The following is a 6567-nucleotide window of genomic DNA, read 5'->3' as shown; positions in this document are numbered from 1 at the left end:
CCGCCCAAGTCAATGCGCCGGCCACCGACGTGCGCAGGGGCACCGAAGCTTCCTCCATTCCGTCCTTCCGCCCGACCCGTGCAGCGATCTTGATTCCGCCGGGGCTGGGGAATGGGGGTGGAGGAGGAGGGCGCCATCAACGGCGGCGAGGAGGGCCCCGGCCTTGGCCTGCGGCGGCGCCGCACGACCGCTGGGTCCTGCTCCGCCCCGGCCAGGGCTACAAGGTGCGATTATGCCCCGGTCCTCGTCTCTGATCGACTGGCTACATGACTAGATTGCTTTTTTGGAAGAAAACTAGGGACCCGATTGCTTTTTTAGTCCGCTTATGTGTGGGCCCAACTAGTCAGAAATGCGTTTAAAAGAGCCAAAACGGACACTTTTCAGACATGGTAGTTTTTAGTCAAGGATTAATGAAAAAATGGTAGTTTTTCCACAAAATCGTAAAGTGGTAGTTTTTCGTCACGGTTCCGTGAATTGTGGTAGTTTTTGGTTAAATACTCGAATTAGCTGAATGTCATCCTGATCTTTTTGTTTTGTTTGTACTTATCTCCGTATACATTTTACCCATAAACATTGTTGGAATTATCTTTGCCCTGCTTGGGAGCCAGAGCGCAGTGGCATTCAGGAGATAATAAATCAGTTAGATGTTGAGTTCCCATAAAATTTCCTTCTTTCTTTAATTGGTCATCTTGATAGCAAGTGCCATTTGGAACACCCGCAATGATTTCATCTTCAAATGCACTCCTCCAAGTTGCTATGCTTGTAGGAAGTGCTTCAAGGAGGAGCTCAACTGGATACTTCTTAGGGCTCAGTGGCAAAATACATAGACATTGAGACATGGGTCAAGTCTTTTAGATAACTCTCACTCTAGGTCTAGTTGATGTATTTTTTTATTGTTTCTCACTGTTGCCTATGGCTGAAATATTGCTTTTTTGTGTGTGTGGAGGGCTGAACTATTGCTAACTCTATCACTAACTTTATAAACTCGTGAAAATTTATAAAAATACTATGTGGGCTGTCTCAATAAAAAACTACTCTTCTGGAAAACCTAAAAGAAATCAGGAAATAATCATTTATGTAAGATGACCCAAAGTTTATGACCCATGCGGAAAAAAATATGCATACTTATTTTTCCACATACTCCCTCCATTCCTCTTTACTCCGCGTATAAGTTTTGGTCAAAGTCAAATTACACAAAGTTTGACCAAATTTATATTGAAAAATATGAACATCTACAACACTTAAACTATATAATATGAAAATACATTTCATGGTGTATCTGAAAATGTTGATTTCATATTGTGAGTGCTGATATTTTTTTAATATAAAATCAGTCAAACTATACAAAGTTTTGACTTTGACCAAACCTTATATGCAGACTAAAAAGAAACGGAGGGAGTACCAAATAATATTTAATAACAAAAAATTACATCCCTATACTTCATCATGTAATTACTAGGATGATTTTCTTCATCGGAATTCTTTTGGTAGTCAATGCAACTTTAATTTTAAAATTGTGTGCAACTAACCATTTTATAAAGAAATGTACGCATGGTGCCACATTTTTTTTGCAACTCTATCTCACTCACAATGTACCATGGTATAGTACTCCACATATATTACACATTACGGGTTTTTTATCGGGCAAAGTTGGAAGGGGAGGAGTAGGATCCTATGAGAGGCTCGTGCCCTTAATTTTATCTTACGAGAACAAAATCAAAATGGCATCATTTCATATGCTGTGAAATTTATTTACACTAGAAATTTTCGGCTCAGAAGGCAGTCCGGTTACTGGCCGATCGATGACCAAAAAGGCCTACGTGTACCAAATATACTTTGAAATAGTTATTTTTTTTTGGTCAACAATGACGGCGAAACCATAAATATACGTACATATGTATACACATATTACTCACACTCCTGCTATATATTCAAAAGCGCAAATGTGTGGGTGTAGTGGGCACCAAGGTGCACAGACGTTTTGCACGTATGCAAACAGTAAAGGGAAGAATAAAGAAAAAGAAGAGCTAGGTAGAGTGGGGATTGGAACGAACCAACAAACGTCGCCCATCCCTGCCTATCTTTTGCCCCTCTCCCCAACCGTGCAAGGCGTATTCTACCACTTCTATCGTTCACAGTTCACGCCATCTCTCCTAATCATTCCGGGGCCTTTTTGACTGATTAGGATGTATCCTGGCGTCGCGCATACGGCGGAGCATCTCCCGCGGCCCCCGCCGCAACAGTGCCGATCCACCGGCCGCTTGCTAGCTCCATGATACGCCCCGGGCCGGCCGGATACCGATGGACCGATCGGCGTTCCGGCCGGCCCCAGAGGAGAGGACGGAAAATATATCTGGTTCCTCTCTACCCAATCCTTTGATGTTACTTGATGATTTGATTGTTGGACTGCGACCAATCATGCTTGTTCAACTGCTTACAGTGTACGTAGCCATCGCCTCTTAACTTTCTTTTGTGCCCACTTTCGAAAGTGAAACATGCATGACGTGGATTAGCCGTCCAATCAGCTAGCATGAGATCGAATTGGCTATCATTCTAGTTTGGCATTGTGTACATGCATGATTCGTTTTACTTGTGTGTGTGTGTGTGTGTGTGTGTGTGAGAGAGAGAGAGAGAGAGAGAGGCAAGGAAATATTAGGGTTTTGGATGTAGTGAGTGAGGTCGGGAGAGGACATGGCCAGATCTAGCTAGCTTAGCTTAGGTAGGTTGGGATCGAGGAGGGGCACTAGCGCACCACTGTAGTGTGTATCCTGCCCGCTGCCGGCCATGCATCTCCCGTGCTGGTCGATTCCAAACGCAAAAAAAATTACTACCGCATGCAACTGATCGAGTTTCACTTGTCACTGTCGTCGTCCTCCTCCTCCCCCGTCGTTCCAAACGACTTTCAAACTCTTTCTCCTGGCAAGCGACAGTGCCACTGGCCACCAGATCAAGAGAGTGGTGGGTGATCGGGTGAGTGCGTGTTTCTTGAACATGCATGCATGTGTGGTCGACGCATGGGCCCACCTGCAGAGAAGACGACCGTTGAGGGAGTCACTTGTTGACGTGTTGCAATTAATTCCAAGTGGAAATTTTTCCAGCTTATTAGCCTGTCACGTCCAGGAGAATTATTGAGCTTGCTAGGCGCATGTCGCCCCGCCTACTGCCCGGCATTTCACACATTCGGTTGTCTCCTCTGCTTCAATTCCAGTCGCTTCATTCATAGGAGGAGGGGAAAGAGGAGTACACTGCTGGTTTAATTTACTGCCCCCTTTATTTAGTGGGCCCAGATACACAGAGATTAGATTCTGCCCATGCATTAAATATGCCTCCTGCCCTAGCCCATGATCAACAGATCTAATCCCAGAATGAGTGGTTTAAATCGTCCAGGACATCTAGATCCCATTTGATTTTTTTGTCACTTATAAAAAACAGTTTGATCTAAAATGACAACAGAGTGGATTTTTGGAGGACCTTATTTTAAATACCTTAAAATCACACTCTGAGTTTCAAAAAATTCCGAAAAGAATTGTACATAATGATATGGATGTCTATTACACATGTGTGTTGTTTGGTGATGAAATAATTAAACGTATGAGCTATACAAAAATGAAAAAAGAAAGATGCTTTATAAATAGTGAATAATACATGCTGGTCATCTTTCCAAAATCAGAATTTTATCATTTTTGTGTAACTCACATGGTTACTTATTTCATCATCGGAATATGCACATGTGTAATATACATCCGTATGAACATGCTGAATTCTTTTCGGAACTTTTTGAAACATCAAAAATACCATTTTTGCACTATTCAAAAATGTAGGGCTCACTAGAGCTCGAGTGCACCAAAGTGACATTTTGAAAATGAAAACCTTGGTACAATTTATATAGGTGAGAACATTGGCTAGTTTCCGTCTTTTTATTTATGCTTTTGGGCTTCAATGAGCCCCCCCCCCCCCCCCCCCACACACACACACACAAAAGAGGGAAATTCTAAAAAAAAATGGATCATGGAAAATCAAACGTTTTTTTGGCAAATTACGTGTCGCGAGCATGGCAATTCCCTTCAGCAAGTACAACAAATCCCGGTAAAAAAAATTGAGCGTGCCAGGATTTGCCTGCTTGCCGAAGGAAATTGCCAGGCTCGCGACACGTTATTTTCCATTAAGAAACATCTGATTTGCCATGTTTGAAAGTCTAGCATCAGATTTGTAACAGGGTCTAAAAAAGTAACTCATTATTGCACATAAATGCTTTTTCTCGTCTAAACGGAAATGCAGTCTCTTGTCGATTCCTAGAAAAAAGTCTGGCCATCTATAATGAAAATATACATGCATCCAAAACATCATAAATGATAGTACTAGAATTATCGACAAACAATTTCTTATGCGAGGAAGGATTTTCGTGCATGAATTGATGACCAATATACATCTTGAAGACTGCAGGTCAATGTCTAGAAAGCTTATATCTTAGATTGTGGCAATACAAGAAAATTTGTCAAGATCATGACAAACCATTCTAGGTTTTTGAAAGAATGGCTCAAAAATAGTTTTTTGAAAGGAGTTGCAAGAGAAACCATTATATTAATGTAATTCCTTGTACGATGATAGAGTAACATCGTCTATCTTGAGAACTCTCAATACATACACATGTGCTTGGAAGAAAAGTCACATGGATTCATTTCTTTGTTCTTGACATTCTTCTTCAGTTGTAGCTCCATCCTACCCTGCCACCATCATTCCCCATTTCCACTCTTCCACCAACATAGAACCCACCACATTTTCTCTTAAAATTTATCACTGCAAAACCATAAAAATTTCACTATATCTTGAAAAAATTGAGAATGACAATATGTCTAGGCTAAAAATATCGGGGTCTCATTTGAGGGTGAACACTATAGATCATCGAAAGATTCTAGAGGTTCAATGCATATCCTATTCAACAGATGAATAAGAAGTGGTGCCTAGACTCGACATGATCCTGCCTTGAGGCAACACATCATCATGGTCAAGATATGTGTTGTTTGGGAACCATGATCTCCAGAGAATAACAACATTTGGGTCCTCATAGTGGTAGAGGGCGATCTCCTATAAACAAAACGAGAGAAATCATGCCCTTCGACAATGAACTGCTAGTCGATGGCCTAGAATCTCGCAGCTAAGAGGTCAAGGAAGCCATCACGGAGTAGGCAACAAAAGCTGGCTGATTACATCTTGGTTGTGTGCATCATGATGATGCAGAGGCCGGGGCCTTCTCCTTTTTGAACAAAAAGTTTGGCTGATTACGCAGGTTAGGCAGAAGATTGGGGTAGTGGTGTAGGGGAGAGAGGGTTTGGGAAGGTGAAGTCTAGGAGGGACGGATTACGCATGTCATCATGCTAGAAAAGGTGTTTTGCCCATTTCCATGAAGCACGAAACTAATATTATTCTGGGTTGAAGTGTTGATTGTAATAAACTTCCACAAGTATGAAAGGTTGAGAGCGAGGAGATTCAATTGAGTGGCACTTTTCTTCAACAATACCTTTAATGCAGGAGAGATTAGACGGGTGAAGAAGCTTACAAAAAAATTAGGAGCATGCATCTTTTGGGTAGATAGGGTTTTGTTGTTGAGACCACAAACCTTTTAGGCTTGCAATTTTTTCCTTTCCAGGCAATTAATAACATAGTTACAAGTTTCTTCCGCTACCCAAAACAAGTTCTCCTAATACAATAGAGAGAAACACATATTTTGGGATAAGGAAATATGCCATAAAATAGATAACTAAACAGTCAAGGACAACAAAACTAACACTAAACAACCTCCTTTAGACATAAGCTTAGCTTTCCAATTAGTTCGGTATTTTTCTTATTTAGCAATAATGGGGACAAAGGGAGAAGAGTGGAATTTCATGGAAGAGATTGTAAGACCTAGATAAGATTTGAGATTGAAGAGATGTCATGGCCGATGGCAGAGGTAACATTATATATCAGATCACCAGGAATGTGGAGATGGATCGATGAAGGTAGGTTTTACTGAAGTTGAAGGCTATGCCAGTGGCAGTGGCAAAATTATCTAGAATTTTTTCAGCGTAAGATCTACAAAGGAAACTTTGACAATAATTAGGATGTCATCGGCATACTGCAGGATGGGTGATAGGAGAGAGTTTTTAAGGGGGTGGGAAAGAAGGTGGTTGTGATGGCCTTTAGGGAGAAGCCTCTAAGGATGCTCAATGACGATGATCAAGGGCGACCTCAGCACCCAGGCAGCCCGGGCCTCCGCCTGGGGCGTGGAGAAGAAACACTTTGTCACTATAGATACTATAGCACTGCAGCACAATGTAGAACACTATAGCTATATGTGCTGGCATGGGGCGTGTTATGTTCCTGGCTCCGCTACTGACGATGATACATGTATGGGGGGGGGGCAGATTGACTTAGTGAAGACTGGTTTTTTAGTTTATCTTATCTCTAAAGACTTCATGGAGGACGATAACCATTTTACCTGTGGAGACTATTTCGTGGATCCAAGAATACGAGCACGAAAGGAAGCCATGAGCTTTAAGATGAGGAGGATCCTAGTCAATGGAGTCG

The sequence above is a fragment of the Triticum aestivum genome, chromosome 6B, assembly GCF_018294505.1.
Source record: "Triticum aestivum cultivar Chinese Spring chromosome 6B, IWGSC CS RefSeq v2.1, whole genome shotgun sequence".
Classification (NCBI taxonomy): Eukaryota; Viridiplantae; Streptophyta; class Magnoliopsida; order Poales; family Poaceae; genus Triticum; species Triticum aestivum.
Note: the sequence above shows the minus strand (reverse complement) of the source record.